At 40.9% G+C, this 22721-nt stretch overlaps 1 protein-coding gene across 1 annotated transcript in view; it reads right to left on the bottom strand.

The window, feature by feature from the left end:
- The window catches only part of LOC128746215 (uncharacterized), a 112208-nt gene extending 90447 nt beyond the window's left edge, over positions 1–21761 (bottom strand). Inside the window, exon 1 of the mRNA XM_053843263.1 lies at positions 20140–21761. The gene's annotated coding sequence lies outside the window, so the exon portion shown is untranslated. The remainder of the gene's footprint in view (positions 1–20139) is intronic.
- Between the last annotated feature and the right edge of the window lie 960 nt (positions 21762–22721).

Raw genomic sequence — 22721 nt, 5'->3', positions numbered from 1 at the left:
TGCAAATTGAGAATATTCCTTATCGAAACATACCGCAGATTGAAGATAATGGGCCGTATGAATAAAACAGTTTGCTTTGCTCTAATTCTTTTATTCATACGGCCTAATATGGTTTTGTTAGCTACTGCTGTGCTAATTTCATGGATTCGAGCTTCGCACTTTTGCCCCGCAGTATTCGTACTTTTACCCCGCTAGTGGGGTAAAAGTGCGAATCGGCACTTGATCAGAAGAATGAAGAACTTATTTTGGAAAACACTATTATTCCAGATGATTTATAGTTGAATGTGAAGACATTGAGCTACTTATGCCTCACCGTACTCTAATGTCTTTAAAAAGGGTCTAACTCTCTGTAATCTGTGCTAATTTACAAAGGTTCAAATCATTCATGTAGGCCCAAAGCTCTATAAATTATAGATAATATTAATTTCTAATTTGCACTTGATTTTGCATAAAAAATGGCGGGTTGCTTGCTTCAAACCGCTGTATCTCGGATTCGACAAAGAACATCTCGTGGCGATGAGTGATTCTGATTAAAAATTTCTGAGAAACACGATATAAAGCTAAGATCAAATTGTACTTATTGGGGGAAACATGTAAATTTAGTTTTAGAATCGAGTTAAAAAATATTTGCCAGGACTGGTGCACGAAAATAATGTCTTTTTTCAATTCCTTGGGTAATTTTCGTAAGCAATTGGGTAAGTTTTTACGATGTTGCCCGTTAGAGGGTTAAGGTGGAAAATGTCCAATCTCAAGGAGGTTTGATTTGGGGTCAATACTCATCTAAAAATCCTAGAAAAAAACCAGGACAGAAAAAAAAATTGAAAAATCACTGCCCCTAATATAACTAATCTCCGCTTCCTGGCTCTAGGAGCATGATTAGTATCGTAAAGTAATAAAACAGGAAGGAAACAAGGGTTAAGACTCTGACATTCAAGCACAAGTGAATTAAGCAGTTCGCATACTCAATAGCGTAGCGATACTATAAAAAATGAATTGCGGAATACAGATAATATCTCAATATATCAAGATACTGATCACAATGATAATATCCATCACTTCTACGAAAAAAAAGCGAGTTTCCAGTGGAACTGATGACTGTTTCAAGTGACAGCAATTTACAGTCAAGTACGACTTGTCGATGTTCTCTCAATCAATTAGCACATGCTTGACCTTGTAAGAATTCTTATTCAATTTTAACTAATTTCCATTCAATATTAGGCTTCGTACACAAATTACGTAACGCTTAGAGGGGAGGGAGGGGGGTCGAGTTAGCGTTACTTGTTGTTACATAGGGGGAAGGGGGAGTCATGAGAATAGTTACGTAACAAATTTATGAATACCAAAAAGGTAGTTGCCAAATGAGGAAAGGACTTGTTGAAGGTGGAAAACAGTGAATCGGTTTATACTAATGAAAATTATGATACAAAATTATGGTTTGTAGCTGATGAAGATAATCTTACTAAATATCCAGTTATTACGGTTAAAGACCATTTCATACTGCTCACTTTGCTTCGGGGTACGATGCTGGCCTAACAAGCCGTCGTATGTTCAAATCTCGGCTGGGAAGTGCTGCTATAGAGCCAGTAGGATCTTTGCACTAGCCCCGTAATTGTCCTGTTCTCTAATAGCCGGCTGCCAAGTCTGTCGATAAAGTAGGGTCAAGTTCTCAACAGGACGTTTATACTCATGGCTTTGCTTATTTTTACCATTTCAGCTTTAGGTGAAATGGTACTGAATCCAAACATGGCCGGAAAGATGGCGTCTATGTGAGGATATTGCCTCACATGGGCGCCATTTTTCCGGCCATGTTTGGATTCAGTGCCGTTTCACCTTAACATGGGTCGATTCCTGATTGTTGTTTTTAATGTGCTAATATACTAATCTTGCTAATTTGGTTGAATTTCTTAAAAATTAAAAAAAAATGTGGTTCATGCCGATTTTATTGAATGTTGATGTAAGAAGGGGGGGGGGGTTTGGTTAACGTTACGTAATTTAATGGGGGGGTTATGCCAAGCGTTACCAAATGTTACATAGGGGAGGGAGGGGGTCAAAAAACCGGAATTTTTGCGTTACGTAATTTGTGTACCGCGCCTTAGATTGTTTAATCAAAACAAAAAAGAACACAAAAGAAGTGATAAAAGTGACCGTTAAGATGGTTTGAAACCCTCCTTTCGTAGCGCTGATGGAAGTCAGTTTTGAAGTGAGTCAGAGTCGTGGCTATTTTTAATTAAAGCTGACGTTGTCTAGTCCTAATCGTGACTCTTCTAGGTCCACCAAGCAGAAGTACGCAATTGTTTTTTTGCAATTATTTTTCTCATTATTTTTATTTCATTATTTCGTTCGGTCAATGTAAACAACACATTCTTCTGTTTCAATTATGTGTATAATAAATGGATATTTTACAATCTACAATCTACAGGCCAAAGCATAGTCTTCACCTTCGAACCTAACAGATAATGTCAATTCATTTGTCAATTTTGCTGCAAGTGCTGACGGATGTCACGTTCGCTCGATTAGTATCAGTCAATGAATTAAGTTTTAGGACTTGGTAGGTACCAGCAAAATAGTAAACTGCGATCATCAAGCGAGCAACCTACTTGGGAGCTCGGAAGGAAAAATTGATTTTCTCACTATCTGATCATTAGGTACTGCTGCCATTTCAGTACGGTGCCGGACGAGATGCTCCGTATTCGAGTCGTTTGCGATCTACCCGTTTCAGTGATGGTAGGTAGGTACCTAGCCACTTACGCTTTCAGCGAGCGTAATCTGTTTGTAATTGTGAGGCCCTGGCACAGCACAGCCGGCCAGCCACTAGTAGTTGGAAATTATTTACGAGTTATTAGGGTTGCAATTGTAGCTGAATTATTATAGCTCTCGTGCACTATGCCAGTGCGGTGGATGGTGGTCGTGTCGTGGTACAGTTTAGAGTTGGCAATTTTGGTTTTTACTTTTTTTGTACCATGCCCCTAGCAGCACTGCTGGTTCGTGTTTATATAATGAAAAATGTAGGTGCTCTACTCGCTGAGAGGTTTCCACTTGCACGCGGAATACTGCAGGCTGCAGCAGAGATTGACAGTGAACAAAAACGATTTCGTTGCTGTTGGCAGTCAAGTGCTCTGCTCTGGTCTAGCACAGAAGTCAAATTGCCATGCAAATTCAAAACGCATTATGCACATCGACACGCGTAATGAACTTTTATGCGATTATGATGATCTAGTGTAACTACATTTCGTCGTATGAATAGCGTGGAACTCAGTTATATTGCTTTAACCGGTACATTTTATTATGCATTCAGAAATGTTGAAAACTATTTTTATGAATGAACTCGTTGCTCGCTAACCATGCGATAGCAGGTTTATTGACGTGTCTACTGGCAGTATAGCAAACAACCACTAGCTGCTGCTATCGGATCGGATGATTGGAGTTGTTATTAAAATAATGATCATCATCAGTTTTCGTTCTCCGAAAGAAAATTAAAATGCTCCGAATGAGGTGTAATTTTACCTACCGGCTGCACGCGTCATCCGCGAAATTTAACAGCTTCCACGAGAAACATGTGCTCAACATCTTTCTTATGTTTCTCCACACCGGATAAATGACCTTCAGCGCGAGAAGGGGCGCGCTCCTACTATGGACAACCGCATCTCATTGAACCGCGCAAATTTTTCAATTGCACAACAACAAAGCCTTTATACGGTGTGTTATTTCGCGATAGCGGCACAGGCAGCAGCTGCATTAACCGATGCCGTTGCTGTTGTTGTTGCGTAATGCTTTAATGCCAGCTGCAGCCTGCAGCAGTAACCGATCGATGGTTTTTCGAATGAGGCGAAACGCGTCACAATCAGAAAGAGCTCAAGGTCACCTTCTTTGCATGTGGTGGCTGCTTGCAGCAATCTTCTCAACCTCGACGCGTTAATGCGAGTTCCAGTAACTTAACGACGCTTTTCCTTCAGGTTATTTCTCTCCTGAGGTCAGATTTATAGCAAATGGCTCCGGAAGTGTTGCCCAAAACCGTGAGCTCTTCGATTGGCTGGTTTCTGCTCATTTCAGACTCGTCTCAGGACAATATCGCAGTATTTTTTCGTTTACGACTATCTCACACTGTCAGCAGAAACACCCATAACAGCAGGGTAGGAAAGGAACACTTGAATGCTAGCACATGGTTCGAATTATACACAGACTAGCATAAAATTGGACTCTGCAAAAAAAAAAAACGAACAAATCAGCATAAATCAAGTGATCTCTTCTTCCCGAACCGTCTAAGTGGAATCCACTTTTTGGCGTCCACTGGAAACTGTCTTCCCATAAAATGGTTCAAGAATCAATTTGATTTGATTTTACGTAGGTATGTATTACAAATTCCAAATGGGAATTGATTACAAACCTGCGGTCACACAATTTCGGTTGCTGTTTACCGCATTCGACATTCCAGCGGCGTACAGATTTGCATCGACTTGAAAATAAATTATGCGATTACGTCGTTCCCTCTATCTTGTTATTGAAATGCAACAGTCGCTGGTTTGCTCATGCACACACGAGGTTGATCGGATTGTTTATCAAAATTTCAGTTCGTATCTGTTCGTCGCTGGTTTATTTTTCTCGATGTTTTGAAATCAAAACCAGTCGCGATTTTTGACGCTGCCTGTGTTTTGCACGATCATCGCCGAGTGCCCGGCCCGTCGCCGCGACCGGTTTCATTCAAGCGAATCTGCTGTTTACGTACATCAGCCCGTACTGGTCCGTGATCAGTTGGCACACAGACACCTACAGAGGATAGCTTCGCACGGTATGGTCGTATGGAGATGACGTCCCAAACTAGTGCCACAGTACCACAGTATTGACTGTAAGTACAGATATTTGTGTGAGGTTCAGTCTCGAATTCCGAGAATAAACTAAACATAAAATAGGACAAAAAAGTATTCGTCATTACAATGGTAGCTTAGCTAATTTAGAAACTTTGTCTTCGTGGACCTCCGTGGTCATAGCTTCATGGAAATTTTTCGTATCCCACAATCCCCGCAGCTTCTTCTAAAAGAGCCTTGTCTGTAACCAAAATCAGGTGCCTGATGGGACGCTACATTTTAGTGGTAAGAATTGCAGTTCGCTTCCCTATTGCGCTTTGTACTAAGCTGAAACTAATTCATGTGCCCAGTATTACCAGGTCGATAGATCATTTGCCCGCTGCCAAGAGTTTCACTTCCCGCTGAATAACAAATCGTATTCTTATGATGCTTTCCACCAGAATATGCTAATATACAATCTTTAGTAATTCATAAGTTTCGGCAAACTTACATACTGTCGCAAATTGAACTAAATGACGTAAATTATAAATTTCGAATGTACTCAAGGCATAAGTTATGTTCTGCATTTTTTTGAGAAGTTTATACATTGATGAAATGGTTAGCTGGTTACCGGATTTTCACAGAACATTTGCTTAGTTCTCGAGTTATGAAGAAATTTTTTTTTCATTTGTATGAGAATCCCCCTTTCAGATGGGGAGGGGTTTCGAACCATCTTAAGTACCCTTCCCGACCCTAAAAACCGCTGCATATAAATTTCCACACCAGTCAGTTCGGTAGTTTCCGAGTGTATAAGGGTCATACAGACATTTTTATAAATATCATCTATTTATATAAGAGGCTTATGTCTGTACCGAAAACCAGGTCTCTGACAGGACGTCATAAGACTTATCGGTAACTAAAACCAGGTCCCTGACAGGACGTCTTGCTTTCGTAGCAATGGGTGGAATTCTCAGCCATCTCTCTGGTCGACTGCTGGACTGCTCGATTGCTCAACTGGTTAACTATACTGCTCGACTGGACTGGTCGATTGGACTGCTCGGCTCAACCAGAGCCGCCATAAATACAGATATTTGTGCATGCATAAATTTGGGACCCTACCGTTTTCTCCGGAGTATTTTATTTTCTCGACCTAATCTTTTAAATAACATAAATAGTTTATGGAGTACTTTAAAATTCAGGAACATTAGTAGAGCCAGAAATCACAGCAACTGAAATAATTGATGGGTCCCAAATTTATGCATGCACAAATATCTATCTGTGGCAGCTCTGGGTTCAACTGCTTGATTGGATAGATCGACTTGACTGCTTGACTGAACAGCTCGAGTGGACTACTCGACTTAACTACTTGACTACTTTGCTTGACTTACTACTTGACCCGGCTGCTTGACTTAACCGCATGATTGAACTGCTCGACTGGACTGTTCGATTCTACTGCTCTACTGGCCTGCTTTACTGGACAGCATGATTCATCTGCTAGTCTAGACTGCTCGATTCAACTGCTTTATTCCACTGCTCGACTAGACTACTCGACTCAATTGCTCGACTCGACTGCTCGAATGAACTGCTTAACTCAACTACTCGATTGGACTATTCGAATCAGCTGCTCGACTTAACTGCTCAACTCGATTGCTCGATTCAACAGCTCGACTAGACTACTCGATTTGATTGCTCGACTCAACCGTCAGCTTGATTCAACAGCTCGACTTAGCCACTCAACTCGACTGCTCGACTCACCTGCTTGACTTAACTGCTCGACTGATCCGCTTGACCTGACTGCTCGACTAGACTGCTTGTCTAAACTGTTCGATTCGTGTGCTCGCCTCAACTGCTCGATTAGACTACTCGATTCAACTGCTCGATTAAATTGCTCGATTCGACTGCTCGGTTCAACTGCCCAACTCGACTGCTCGACTCAACTGCTCGGCTGGACTGCTTGACTGAACAGCTTGTTTTAACTGCTCGACTCAACTGCTTGACTCGACTCGACTGCTCGACTGGACTACTCGACTCGAGTGCTCGACTCAGCTGCTCAACTGGACTACTCAACTCAACTGCTCGAATAAACTGTTCGACTGGACTACTCGACTCAACTGGTCGAGCAAACTGATCGACTGGACTACTCGACATAACTACTCGAATGAACTGCTCGACTCAACTTTTCGACTTAGCCTGATCCGACTGCTTGACTAAACCATTCCATTCGACTGCTCGACTCAGGTGCTCGACTAGACTACTCGACGTAACTGCTCGATTAAATTGCTCGATTTAACCGCTCGACTTGACTGCTCGACTCGACCACTCGATTCAAGTGCTCGACTCGACTGCTCGACTCGACTGCTCGACTCAAGTGCTCGACCGGACTGCTTGACTGAACAGCTTAATTTAACTGCTCGATTTGATTGCTCGACTTGACTGTTCGACTCGACTGCTCGACCCAACTGTTTGACTCGATTGCTTGATTCGACTGCTCGACTCGCCTGCTCAACTCGATTGCTTGTCGCGATATTGTATGGTCGGTGTTAACCGGACCAAGTCGCAAAATTAAAAAAATAGTTGATAGCAAACGATCAAGAATTTTATAAGCAATATTTTACTCTAATCAGACTACATAAATGTTGCAAACAGCCAGAGTGTGAAGATGATTTCGAATGCAGCAAACTTTGAATGCGTTTTTCTCGAAGTCAGAAATTTGCCACTCGGTTCTGTCTGACTTTACACCAACCATATGAATCACTTGGCGACAGACAATAGACGGTTCGGAGCCACAGTGGAGATAATGTTTTTATTCAGTTAAATAAAATTCGGTCATATTGAAACTATTTGAAAACTAACCATAAAAACTATTTGTTTCAGTTTCCGACTCTTATGTACAATCTTAGAGCAATATTATGCAATATAAGAGCTCAAAGAACTAATACAAAGATTGAACATCTTCGCAAACACTGGCCAATGAAATGTATCCGGAGTTTTCTGAATTCTTAACAGACATTTGTGTTTTCCGGATCGTAATATTCGGGCTCAACTAGTCTTCTAATATATAAGTGTCCTGTCTGTTACCAAAACCAGGCCATTAGTTTTTGAATGTAGGTGAAGACTCAAACAAATTATACCAGTCAAGACAAGCATCAGTAACGTACATTTAGGCGATTTGGCCACACATTCCAGTTATCTCCATTATATCGAATCTAGATTATTACATACAAAAAGTGTTCTTTCGCCGAAATCCGATTTACTCTCAATTAGACGCGAGGCGATGCACGCGTGCTACAGCTAGTGGATATATAAAAGTGACCGTGAGTATGTTCCACCATAACTCCAGAATGCCTTGACCGTTCTCCTCAAAACTAGGCACACACGTTCCTTGACATAAGGGAATCAGCACTGCGGGAGGGCCTCCCTATTAAGGGGAGGGGTCCAAATTAGTAAGAGCGATTCATTTTCTCTTGTCTTTAGATCGATTGCAGTTGAGCAAGTGGTTGGAACATTGGAAGGTGGGGGGTTATTTGGGGTGGTCCCCAAGGAGGGATATATGATAAAAGACTTCGTTTCTCTTTCGTTATAGGGATTTTCAAAAAGCGCACTGATTCATAATTGGCTGCGTGAAAGAAGGGGGAGTTGATTCGGAGGGAACTATCAGAGAGGGGGGAGGAGGGTTAAGAAACGTGAGTATAATGTATGTTCCACCGTGTAACTCTGGATGGTTCTTCATCAAACTTGACACACACACGTTCCTTGACATAAACGATTCAGCGCAGAGGGGTTGACAAAAGGAGAAGGCAGTCTCTTATAAGGGGGGAAGGTCATCCTTGACATAGGTTTCATCGTCCATCAGAAGACACCCGCCGAACTTGGTAATAGCACCCGGTCGCTTTCGAGCACGGATTTTGACCACACTATTCTGTTTTAATGTTCGGTTTGGCTGTTTGCTAGCTCGATACGACTTGATGCCTTCCCGCAGTCGAATTCTCCTCAAGGTACTATGGGCAGCACCGAATTTTCTGGCCAAATCACTGTCCGACGGATTGGGATTCCTCTTGACGGTCTTCAAAATCTTAGCGCGCTGTTTCCGGTCGACAGTTCCACTCCGATGATTAGTTTGAGGCTTCCGAATCGTCGTCCATAGGCCGTTTGAATAAAAGAGTTGGAGCAAACGCTCCCATAAGATTTACTCGGGAAAAGCAATGCAAACTGTTTTATTCATACGGCCTTCTGTTTCCTTATACCGTTTGATAACGTGCCATATGGTATTTCTGGGCAGTTTCAGCTGTTTAGTTAGCCTAGATGCAGATCATAATGGATTTTCCAAATCACTATGCACATTTTCCACCTTCTTTCGGCTTCCATGTTGTTTGTTTACAAAATACAATCGTTTTGTGGAATGTCAAAAATACATAGGTGAAGCTAATAAAATTTCCGGCACGTGGGCGCCAAGAACTTCCAAATTCGTACACCAAGAGCGCTACAATATGAGCAAAAGTTTGTTCCAATTCTAAATGAAGCAAGCTGTAACTTTGTTTTTTAATAATTTAAGCTGAACATTTCACTACGAGAGATATTTAATTAATTCCAACTGATCGATATTTTTATTGAATACTTTAATGGCAGAATTTTTCGTAAATCTTGTTTTCGTCTGCAGCACGAGCTGCTGTAGTGCAGTAATGGTTGGAACAGAAGACCAAATTTCGTGTGAAACTTGGCAAATCCGTCGTTTCCGCTTTCAATGCGTTTTAGAAAATATCAAAACTACACTGGTGCAATCCGCTCATTTCAAAGGACCGTAGAATATGAACAAGCAGTGGGTTAAAGTTAAAGTTAAAGCCATGCCGGTTTTGTGTTTTGGCATCAGGGAGTGCAGTACAAGCTGCTACCATTATCGCTTAATTTAACTTGAATATGCACGGGAAATTGAAATTAATGGTTCATTACATCCAAACAGATACTGCAAATTCCGCAGGCCTCGCTTTCAATGGCCAGCAAACTTTATGGAACCCGAATTTTCTCGTTATTTTAATGTGTTATACAGGTGTCATTAATAAATTGCAACTGAACTTTTCTTTTTTCACCGAATGCAACAATGAAATCTTGACGCTTTCTGTCCAGAAGTTGCAATTGCTGGAATTGACACATAGTCATAAAAAGTATTTTAAAAATAACACGTCAATCAAGTCGTATTCAAATTGAAATATCCATCTATCGGTGAATCAGCCACCGCCGATCTCTGTTGCTGAAAACCACCGTCCTGTGAAAATACCACCAGAAATAAAACGACCAGTTTTACCACAAACAGCAACCAACAAAACAGGTTCCCGTGGTAGAGCCTCTGCTTTCGGGGCGGCGAATGAACGCTTTGATGGCCTAGACACGGCCGGGTTTATGCAGAAAAAAACCCAAAATATAATCTGACTTCTCATTTGCATGTGTGACAATCCGAATCGTGTCGATTGAACCATTAATTCCATCCATGTCGATCCGCGGTTCCTCTCGGATCATCATGTTTACGTTGTGCCGCACTGGCTAGGATTCGACCGGCAAAACTCGGGAAAGCGACCCAAATCGAATAGTAGGTAATGTTTACAACCGGCTGCAGGCGCACGGTCACTGAACCCACCACCGCACCGCCCCATGCACGGTGGAAACAGCGAAAGCGAGAGTTCAAAGTGATATCAAAACATGGAACCACGCCGAAAAAGCAATTAAACAACAAAACTATGCTAATGTTGTGAACTGGTGAGTGCATTTTTTTGCTTCTTCTCTCCGTTAGAGGGTATAACGAATGAGAGCCGGAGCTGCCTTTCACCGTGTTATATTCACCGGAGCGTTGTGTTAAATTATCATGTTTAAGTACGTATATCTATAATCGGTCTCTAAATGGAAAGCAATCTGGCGCAGGAGAACGTAAGCGGAGGGCTTGTTTTGGTGGGGACAACAGAAGCCAACCGGATCAGCAGCAGCAACTACAACGACCGAATCAGGAGCCATGAAAATACAAAGTCGACTGCTGCTGCTGCAGCTGCATGCCAATATGTACTTACCGAGGAGGTGATGAATTTCCCATAACCTTTCCGGGCCGCGCGAATGAGGCGAGCGAGCGTTTCGCTTCGTTATTTCTGGCGGTGGCAGGTTTCTAGGATAAACGCTCTTTTATTCGGTTCACTGACTTGGGGCGAATGGTTTGGGAATTGTTTGGAATCGCTGCGAGTTAGGCGAGAGAGAGTTTGTAATTTTTTTACTGTTTCGTAGTTCAAATGTATGCATATTTTTTACATACCAAATCTTACAATCCGGAAATCAAATGTATGTATATTTTTACATACCAAATCTTACAGTCCGGAAAATATAAATGTCTGTCAAGAAAACAGCTGATACATTCCATTTGCCAGTGTTTTTTTCAATGCAGTTGATGCTTTATCGTAGTTCTCTGAACTTAGAATTAATTTTATTTGCATAACAAAGATCTAAGACGTTGTTGTAAATAAAAATCATAGCCCTAAACCAAAATCAATATAGACTAGAAATATATTGGGTTGAGCAAAGGCAAGTGGGGCTCGCACCACGCTCTTTCGGTTGGTGCCCGAGTGTTTTACTCACTAAACTACTGCCGCCCGTTGTACTAGGTAGTGTAATTCCTAGTTTTGTTTTATTGTTTTATTGTGTATCAGTGCGATAGAAACAAGCAGTACATTACCGGCAATCGCTGCGGCTAGTTTCGTGACGTAAATATGTAACGTTGTCGAAAGAAAACTTGTTACTTTAAGATGACTAAACCGATTTCCGCCCCTGTAAGTATTATTTGAAGAAAATGAACTTAAGTTGGTCACAGAAAAGTGACATCTGACAAGTTATTTAAGACGATTGCATTTATTATTGCTGCAAATGGGACCGACTAAAATGTCATTACATCGTTACATCGTTCCGTGAACTTTTTGGTCTCCATTTTCTATAAACTGTTTCCATTGAGAAACTTAACAGAAAACCGAATTTAATTCTCGGCTGATGGTTGTAAGTGCTCTATCATTCAATTAAATACCCTGGTTGGTGTTGGCAACTTTTTACGAAACTAGCGATCATCAATCTTTTCTCGTGATGCTGCTGCTACTACTTTACCTTTCCTTTCCTTTCATCACATCACATCACAGCCATAACTGACGACGACGACGACGACCGGTGACTAGTTTCAACAGCAAATTTCATTCGGCTGGAAATAATGTGGGAATATTTGCTCATTGCACTACCGCTACCGGTTGTGTTGTGTAGTACCATTATCATTCAGTACGAGCAAGCAATCATCCCGACGAAGGGCACCTTACACAAGTGAGCCTTACACGGGTAGCGGGGTAGCCTCATCCGAGATGAACCATTCATTTTCGGACTATCATTTTTATTGGACGAAGAAATAGTGCCTTCCACTCACTTGGAGGAAAACAATCGAACGTAAATGCTGAGCTTTTCTGTTTTTCCCACAAAGCATAGACGAACGAGGAGGAATGTGGTGTGTGCATGCCATGCAAGAAGGACAAGTTACTACAACTGGGCCAACCAGTCAGTAGAAAGTACATGTCACTAGATAACAAAGAGTTGCCTTTGTCATGTAGCTATAAAACGAATTCCCGCTCTATTCAACTTGTTCGAGAAGAATCATCAACTTTTCAAGTGGGGATTGATTTGTTTCCTTGTCATGTTAGGACGTCTTCTCTTTGTCACGTTAGTTTGTGTTTGTTTGAAGCCGTTGCCCTGCAGCAGTTTCTCGCTTTGAAATGACAAGCTTCTGGGGGATAGCCGATGTGTATACGAGTTTGCTATAAAACGAAGTGAGAAAACCGTTCCGAACGAAAAGCAAATCTTATTTGCGCTGTTCGACTGGATCAACAAATAAGAGCAAAAATGTCGGAAGACCTGCTGCTCCTGCAGCAGAAGCAGTAGCAGCAGCGCGGAAATGTTTCCTCAAGCAAACACTCCTGGGACATATACGGTATTCCGAATATCTGACCGCTTTCTAGCAGTCTAGCAGGAGATCCTGTCGCATTTTTCTTTGCTCAGTGTCATCATTTGCTGCTGACACACAGACGAGAGACGAAACACACTCCAAACGCCGAGGAGGGTAGCAGGATCTTGTTTGCCCAGTACGAAGGACTGTGTTTTCCGAGAATCGCTTAAGGATGCCTGGAATAGGCGAACTAGAACAGGAAAAAAACAGCGGATAAAGAGCGAAGAAAAATACGTCGAGTGAAAATATCTTCCCTCTTGGGCTAAATTGTGTTGTTTGTTATCCCGGCACTAAGAGACCGGAAGCTGCGAGCGTTAAGTTCCGATTTGGCGCTTGAACTTGCTGGTGCTGCTACTGCCTGCTTCTGTGCATGCCGTCGAGTTCCGACGCCGGATGTGTACGTGATTCTAGAACGAATGGAAAATTCACTTACGTCGCTGCTACTGATTGTAGAAATATGATACTGGAAATCAAAGGCTATCTCGTTGGAAGGGTTGGTTGTCTGTGTCTGATTGACTGTGAATTATTGCGTGATTTTTTTATGTTGATGATGGCAGTCAACTTGCCGACCATGACGAAAACGATGCTTATTGGCGATTCTAGGATGGGGCAGTCTGGGATATGAGTCCTATCTTCGGTTTAAAGTTGTATGTCATACATAATGATTTGAGGATGATGCCCCATGTTTCATCAGTTTTTTCAAGGCCTGCAGTTTTTTCAAGAACTGGACACTAATGAAATTAAGGGTTTTTTCAAAGTTATTATACAATTTGGATCGAAGGGTATTAGAATTTTATGTAATGATATACAAATGAGCAATAATTAAAAATGAAAGTTGAAAATGGCACTAAAATGATACAAAAACAGCATAATAATGCCAATAAAAAACAAAAACAGACACAAAATTAAGTAAAAACACAGAAAAACAAAATGGCACAAAAATGACTCAAAAATGGGACTAAAATATGTTTATCAAAACTAAACTAGATTGTAAGATAGTTTGAATCATGGCTTACTTACGACAAAAATGACACAGAAAAGGTGCTAAACTAATGTGATACAAAATGATACAGAAATGACACAAACAATGATAGAAAAATGACTCGAAAATGACATAAAAATATGATACAAAACTTATCCCAAATTGATGTAAGCATGTCACAAAGACAGTGCTCGAAAAAACTGACAGCCCTGCATGAAGACAAATATAAAACGTATTCAGCGCATACAGTTTTACCCCTGGTAGTATTCTTTCTTATGTCAACCCATGGGCATAACTACTGAACTGCTGACAGTGTCTGTCTTTCTCAGTTTTCTACCCTTCAAAACCATTCATTCATGAATCGCACTGCTGAATGGTTGGTCGACTAACCTGTCACTCAATTTTCTTGCTATTCACTGATATTTTCGATTTCAAAGTTTAGTTTTTTAAACTGCCTACGTTTCAAAAATAGTTAAAAGCTGGCTGAAGGAAATTAATTAAAACTTCAGAGCAATGTTTACGTTTATTGTAATTTCTTTTGTCGCTTTTCCGTTTGGTTTCGTAACAACCGACAACGCAGTTCAAAATGAATTAATGATTCACATTTGATTTCATTCACGATTATCAAGATTAAATGAATGTAGCGAACAACACCGACATGAACGCAAGTGATTCGCTCGAATCGTTGGTTTCAGGTTGGCAATGCTGAGTTCATTTCATCTGTACTAAAAACATCAAAGAATGAGCAGTATATTGCATCAATTCAGGCGTATTGCATAAATTGAATATGGGATTTCTCAGCACTGCACAAAGGTATAAAAAATGACACTAGATTATGCAAAAATGACACAAAAATAATACAAAAAGATGCCCAAAATGTTGCAAAATAAGTGTAGTAAGTGAAGTGAAGCAGCCGCAGGCTGAAAGCCTCTAAAATAAAATCTAAAAATGATACGAAAATGGCAGAAAAAAACAAATATAATACCAAAATGGCGTAAAAGTTTGGTATCTCTTTTTTAAATAAAAAATAAACATACTAAAAGCAAAAACCTGCAAAAATTTTCTTAAAAATAGCATCAAAATAGCTGAAAAAGGACAGGACATTAAATTCATGCTAAAATGATATAAAATAATGCAAATTCGTCAGATAGCACCCTTCTGCCACTCTGCTACAATGTGATAATGAATTGGAAACTCGCATAATGTTAATGTTAAACAAGCAAAGCCTTTTTCCCTTTTTGACCTCATCCTCCTGTTAGGGATCAACCCCTCTCCCTGTTTGTCAATCCCCCTGTGGTAATTCTCTTATGTTCAGGCGTTCCAGTATGATGGCGATGCATACATCTACATACACATTTTATCTTAAAGCTGCGTTTGATCGTATAGATCCCCGAATTCTGCTTCAGAAACTTAACCGGTTAGGGGCTCCTAAAGAATTCTTCTGCTGGCTCCAGATATATCCGACGAACCGCAGCCTTTCAGTAAAGCTAGGTTCTACCGAATCGTTTAGTTTCTGCAACCAGTCTGGCGTTCTCAGGGAAGTAATTTGGGACCACTACTCTCTGTTGCATGGAGCCCACATTTACGTCTCTGTCGTTGAAGAATCGCAAGTGCTAGGTGTAAATTAATTAATGTCGACGCTTTAATTACAAGAAGGAATGCTTCGAAAGCTATCTTCATTGCTAAGCTGTTGAAAAGTGAAATTGACGCGCCAGAAATTTTATCAATGTCTAACATTAACATCGCACCTAGACCTTTACCTCTGACATCCAGAGAATTCTTTCGACCGGCGCTCCCCAGCTAGCATTTTCATGTGTATAAAAAAGGTAAAAATCAGCATTACGTACAGATATACATGCTAAATAAATCGTATTTCATGCGCAAAATTGGCATATCCGTACTATTTTGGAGGAATTTTGAGCGTTACGACTATATAAGTATTTATATACGATAATATCCGATTAAGCGCGAGTCACTTCGTACTACTCTACGATTTTGTGCTGAAAATCGTATGTATGTCAGTCATTATCATTATATACGACAAAAAATCAACTTGATCCCACTTTATCCAGCTTTAGTTACGATTTCGAGTTTGTTAGGAGATATTTACTACAGTTTTCGTACATTGATATACGAGTTGGTGCTAACTGGGTCCACCGTATTGTGAATGGAAAGCATAAACCAGTTCAGGAAATGTGCCAAATATTTAACAGTGTTTACCATTTGTGTGATTTTTTTCACTCAGACTAATTTAAATACAGACAATACCAGTGTGATAGACTAGGCTAAGTTTGTAGAATTTATATTTCTGTAATTGTATTTGTATATGAGAATGTTTAAACTACGTTTCTAGACGTGTACGTTTGCAATTGTACTTGACTATGACAAACTATGCAATTTGTTTTATAAACACAGTAGTAAATAAAAAGAAGTTATCAACTGAAATTAGCTTTTCCCATACACTTCAAGAAGACTCCGCTGTCCGTTGAAGTTAAATAAATAAATAATAACACTGGTCTTTTAACCCAATGCCCTTCTGGCATTCAAAAAAACACTAATCTAACAAGCCAGTCGTTGTATGTTGGAATCTCTGCTGGAAGAGGTTATTAAAGTCAATAGAACAGCCGGCCGCGACGTTTGACGTATAAAACAGGAGGTAAATAACGGAATGTAGCACTTACGATTTGCTATGCTTTTACACCTTTTATTTATTTAGATTTGTATCTCCCCTTCTTGTCAGAGGCTACTACCTTTTGTCTCCTAGTCACTTGCACAGCTGTTTTACGTCCTTTACGTCGTGTTAGCTACACCCTTTCTTTTACCAATTGTACATCTGTTTGCACTCCTAAATTGGCTATAATGAAGGAAAAATAAATCCTATTTTCCTTATTTAGATAAGATCTCCATGCCGTTGTTACCTCCTTAACCCTTCTCTTATCTCCTAGCCACTTTTACTTATTTGGATCACCTTACTTTGACAGGGACCGTCCCGCTTTTTTGTCAACATCCCAATGACCACCCCCTCTAGCAGAGAGACGTATGTGTCAAGTTTGGTGAAGAACGGTTTACACATTCCAGAGTTATAATGGAACATGCATACCTGTGTTTATATATAATTGACTTGATAAAGTACATAGTACAAGACAAAAAATAGCACAAATGTGTTACATCCAATGGCAAAATTTTATTTTACTTTTCTTTTCATTCGACCTTATTGGTCAACATGAAGTGGTGTGTATGGGGAAAACCTCACAAGATCCTCCTAAAATGTGCATAAAAACCCTGGTTTCGAGGTGGTTTCAGAATGGATCAGGAGTACCTCAAGGTAGCATTTTGGGGCCACTATTATTTTCACTGTTCGCTAACGATGTCACTCGACTATGACGTAAAAATTTATTTGCAAATTAAGACAACCACTGACTGTTTGAGTTTGCAAAAATTGATTGATATGTTCATGAAATGATGCAGCACCAATCGTATGCTAATCAGTATTCAGAAATGCACTGTCATCAGTTTTACCCGTAAAAAGTATCCGATAGTTTTTGATTACTGTATTGACGGCACACCACTACAGCGCACTATTAGATAACCAAATGTCATTCAGGCAGCATTATGCTTTTATTATTAACAAGGCGTATCGTCAGCTGGGAACCATTTTCCGGATCGGCGGTGAATTTAGTGCTACTAGTACTTTAGATACCCTTTACTGCTCCTTGGTTCGCTCTATTTTGGAGACAGGCTGCGTTGTCTGGAATCCGTCTTACGATTACTGGATTGTTCGTCTTGAGCGAATTCAGAAGTGCTTTATCCGCAAAATTTGTCGCATGCTGCCATGGAGAAACCCTGACGCTATGCCTCCATACGAGGAACCCTGTCTGCTTGTTGGCGTTTTATCTCTTGAGCAGCGGCGAAAAGTTATTATAGCCAAGACTGTTTATAAAATTCTGTCGGGCGCTCTGGACAACCTTGCTATTTTGTCACAACTTCATCTTTATTGCCCTCTCCGGCCTCAACGGAACCAACGGCTTCTACGTGTTAACTCACACCGGACCAACTATGGCCTTGAAATCGACGTGAAAATGAATTTTCTTTTTAGTGAATGTTGTGTGTAATTTGAAAAATGTAGGTAATTATGCCATGCACTATGTGTTGCCTCTGTTTTATTAAAAGATACTGGGTTTTTATGCCGCTTTGAGTAACATGTTGGCTTTTAAATGTTGGCATGTTGGCTTTAAAACAACACATGGCTTTTAAATAAATAATAATAAACACCCTGTAATTACATTACATCAAGTCACATCAGACTATAATACATATCATTACACCTTACAATACATTACTTACAAAATTTTAAAAACATTCTATAGCATAAGATTCAGCTCATAACCTTAAAACATACTACAATAGACTACTCTGTAATAAAATAAACGAATAATCTCTCGCTGGAGTCGAATAAATCAGCATATTGATGGAATTGACCGGACCGTTGATGCGATTGGTGAGAAGGCTGATTGATTGGAATTCTACCCGCAGCATGGTTTTTGGTCACAAGGCTCTAGACGTTGCGTAGAATCGATTTGCGCTAACAGATCTGGAGCATCATACTCAGCAGTAATTAGTTTTACAACGAATACCGCTTGCGAAGCTCGTCGACGTTGATCTAAGGTTTTGATCTCCAATAACGCTGAATGCTTTATAGTCTATTGATCCAAAGTTCCTGATACGGACACCAAACTATACTGCCATACTCAAGTTTTGAACTTTCAACGTATACTTAATCGTCATTAGCGAGGAGTGTTTATTTTCTTATTTCATTGGAAAAAACCGCGGCTGAACTGCATCGAGAGCTCCAGAAAGTTTACGGAGATACTGCTCTAAGTGACACAATGTGCTGGGATGGGTTTTGTCGCTTCAAATACGGTGATTTCGATGTTGACGATCATCCGTGCGAAGGAAGGCCAAAAACCTTCGAAGATGCTGAATTGCAAGCAGTGCTCTATGTGAATCCGTGCTAAATGCAAGACGAGCTTCCTTCAGCATGCCTAGTTAGCTTCGAGGTACGATGCTAGTCTAATAAACCAGAAGTCATACGTTCGAATCTCGGCTGGGCGGTGCTAGTAGAGTCAATAGGATCGTTCCATTAGTCTCGGAACTGTACTCTAATAACCGGCTGCGAAGTCTGTCGAAACAGAAGGGTCAAGTCTTAGAGACGTTTATAACCCTGAGTTTTACTTTTTTGCTTTAGCATCAGGAGTGGTCCGCCAAGCCTTTTTCAAGCGATTACGATTCAAAAGCAAGGAACTTGGGTTCCTTATGGTTTAAAGCCAAGGGACGTTAAGCGTCGATTTTCAGTAAGTGAATAACTGCTCCAGCGGCCAAAAAAGGAAAGGATTTTTTTCACCGTATCGTGACGATTGATGAAAACAGATTCATTATGTTAACCCAAAGAAAAGTACACCTTAGGGACTTCCCGGTCACTGCTTCTGCGTCGTCGGCACGTTCAACGATTCACGCTGCAGAGGTTATGATGTGTATTTGGTATGACCAGGTTGGTATTATCATGAACTGATGAACCCGAACGAAATAATCGCTGAAGAACAGTATCGCATGGATAATTGATGCGATTGAGCTGAGCTCTGTTCGAAAACCAGACCAAATACAATCAGAGGCACAAAAACAGTGATTCTACAGGATGACAATGCTCGGCCACACGTTACCAAACCGATTAAAATCTACCTGGAAACACTCAAGTGGAAAGTTCTATTCTATCTGTCATTTTTTCAGGTATTGCGTCGTCTGATTATTATTTGTTCCATTTGACGGCACATGGTCTGGCCGAGCAGCCGTTTCACCCATATGAAATGATCTAAATATTGCCTGATAGATGAAGGCTTTCACTGTAACGTTGCCATTTGTAACCATGCCATGTAACTCTGCCATTTGTAACCATTTTCAAATCAAGAAAATAGTTAGGGGTCTGGTACAAGTTGCAAAAGTTTAGTGTCTTATCTTTTTCTTAGGCATATACAGGCAGTGGTGATTGTACATTTCTCAAACAAATGTAGACAGATATTTGATTTATTTATTTCTATCAGGATAAAAAGAGCTTGTTGTAAAACATTCCGGACAATTGTTTATTTTCAGTTTCAGTGTGTATAACTGCAACTAACCATTTTTAGGCCAAATACCACATAAATTACTATTCGTGATTGAATGTCAGTTCTTGGTTCGAAGTTAAACTTGCTGCAAAAGTCTTTAGACTATTGATTGACGAACGTGAATCACTATAATTTCAGGGAGACTGTCATCTACCTCTACCCTCTAGTGCCATTCGCACGAGTACGCTATGAATATTAATAAAGAATCCTCACCTTCTGCTGGTTTCGAACTTCTTTTATTGCTCCGCTAAACAGACGGTAAATAATCCTCAAATACCGGGAACTCCCCTCCCTTATCTCCTGTTTGCCCGAAGAACACAATGTTTTCGTTGTATCGCTGTGCGAGACTTTTTCCTTTCTCGCTTCACTTGAGTGAGTTTACGTACACTAACTGCACATCAACACATACGCACAGACACACACTCTCTCTATTTACCGTACACAATCAGCATTCAAAAACGGGCAGCTGTCATTGCGCTGAAATTCAATCACACTGCTATTAGCATATGCACCAGAGCCGGCTTCACAGGGAAGTCATGAAATACGGCACACGCTCCGGCGGCGATCGTCGACCGGCGATGATTGTATCTATATCTACTGAGTAGAGCAGTCACTGGAATGGCTCCGCCGAACAAAAGGCGGACTATTTACTGTTACCTTGTTGAGCACAAATCACAGTAAAGTTTCGTTTGGCGGCTTTGGTGGACACGCGAACCACACGATGGTTGGTTATACTTTTTGGGCACTTATTTTATACCCCCTAGCTCTGCTGTAGGTAGCTTCTTTTGCGATTTCGTCCGTACAGCGCACAACCTGGTTTAATGTTTCATTTAGACATAAGAGCACCGGGAAATTAACTGTACCTCAATACTGCTCAAGCGGAGCTGGTCTGCACTGTGTAAAAGCGTCGGAGTACGGAACCTGTTCCATGGGATCCGCTATGCCGATGTTATGGTCTAATTTCGTGGCTTGGCGCCCTTATACACGTGTCTGGGAGCTCGAAAGTGTGCTAAGATCTTGGTTTCACTGCACTAGCTCTCACTGTAATAAGAGTTTTATTGTTTCCATTAACTACATCTGGCAATTCCGTCCTGATTGGGAGTTACGATTATACACCCGCTGATCTCACGCTGTTGATACTGCGCTTCCACAGAAATCGTTGTTACCTCCTGAGTTGCCACTGCTCACGACGACAGCTATTACGAGTAATATTGACGGTCATATAATTAATATTCTCGCATCGAACGACCGAACGAGTCAGTCAGCTTCCGCTTTTTGTTGTGATGCGGAGACTTTTTTCGCACACAAACGAAACACACGAAGAACTTGTTCAAGCAACAACTTCGCACACCGTCGACCCGTTCTAGCACATATATAATCAACCAACTTTACTTTAAATGCCAAAGCAATCCTCCACAGGCGAAGGTCACGAACATTCACTCGTTAGGTGCGCTACCACACAAATTCGTTAACGCTAGCGCCTTAATCAATACAACTTTAAAAAACACAACAGAAATAAAAAAACAAGATTCCTCGTTTCAAGGCGCAATAATTCCGTCTTTGTTATTTGCTATGCAAATCTGGTCTCTAAACACACACGTGAAACGCGCGCGGCGAATGGAATGGGCGTTTAACTAACTAACGTTGCTCTACGCGACAAAAACCGAGCTCCGGAGACGCGCGTAACGATAGCAACAATCCGTGTATAACAAACAAAAGCACTTGCACTTTCGACATACAATGCGTGTTTCGCGACACAGGTGTAATACCGCCAAACCAGCTAGCCCTTAACCGACCCAGGCCAGCACACGTGAAAATCGACCAAACTGATTCACCTCTCGTCACCGACTGACCGACCGGTTCATGTGAGACTGTGAATGATCGTCAGTCACTGCCAGTGCCAGTGCCAGGCCGAAAGCAACAAGATGTTGGCGCTAGTGCTGGTAGCCCGCCGGAGATGTGAGTTCCAGTCGAATCGAATGACGATTACAGATTATAGTTGGGTTTGCCTCAGCAAATGGGAAAAGCCCGTGCCAGCCAACGCGCGCGACCACTGTGCCGTCGTATGAGAGAAATGAGAAATGAGTACGAGAGAGGTAGTGAAATATGTTTTGTTTGAGTTGCTCACGCGCGCTTGGGCAGCTGACCGAATGAACTCATAACAGAGAGTGAGTTCGCGGATGCCGCGTGAGAATACTAGAGCATCATGAAGGAATGAACTTTGAGAGTGAGTAGCTGGCGGGTAGGCTGGGGAAAACCTCGGTTGTTTATTTTGAATGAGCTAAGGAAATACAATTGAGGAGGTGAATCGGAAAAGAGCACAAAAGAAAAACAGTTACTTTTTTCTGATGGATTATGCCTCATATAGAAGGCAGAAAAACCCTAAACATTTTCAGGTACATATTAAAAGAAGGCACGCATGTGATTTAAATTGTATTTAAAGGAAGACGTTAATGTGACAATGATTAGGTAGAACAATAATCGATATAAGGCATAAAATGCTTGTTATCCATAATATTAGCCATAATAGCCTTCAGAAGCATTTTAGAGCGATTGTGAGCTTAATTTGGGATTGTTTTCTTTTTTTGGATTTACTGGCATTTGTAAGGGGTTTAGAGCGATTCTGAGGTTAATTTGGGATCACTTTCTTTTTTGACCATTTCCGGTCATTTTAAGGGGTTTAGAACAATTCTGAGCTTAATTTGGGATCATTTTCTGTTGTTGGTGGGTTTTTGGTTAATTAGCACTTTTTAAACGCAAGGCGTTCATACGAGTTTCTGTTTCAGGGTTTCCTT

This window comes from Sabethes cyaneus, chromosome 1 (assembly GCF_943734655.1).
Source record: "Sabethes cyaneus chromosome 1, idSabCyanKW18_F2, whole genome shotgun sequence".
NCBI classification, from domain to species: Eukaryota; Metazoa; Arthropoda; class Insecta; order Diptera; family Culicidae; genus Sabethes; species Sabethes cyaneus.
This window is presented reverse-complemented; position numbering and strand designations above follow the sequence as displayed.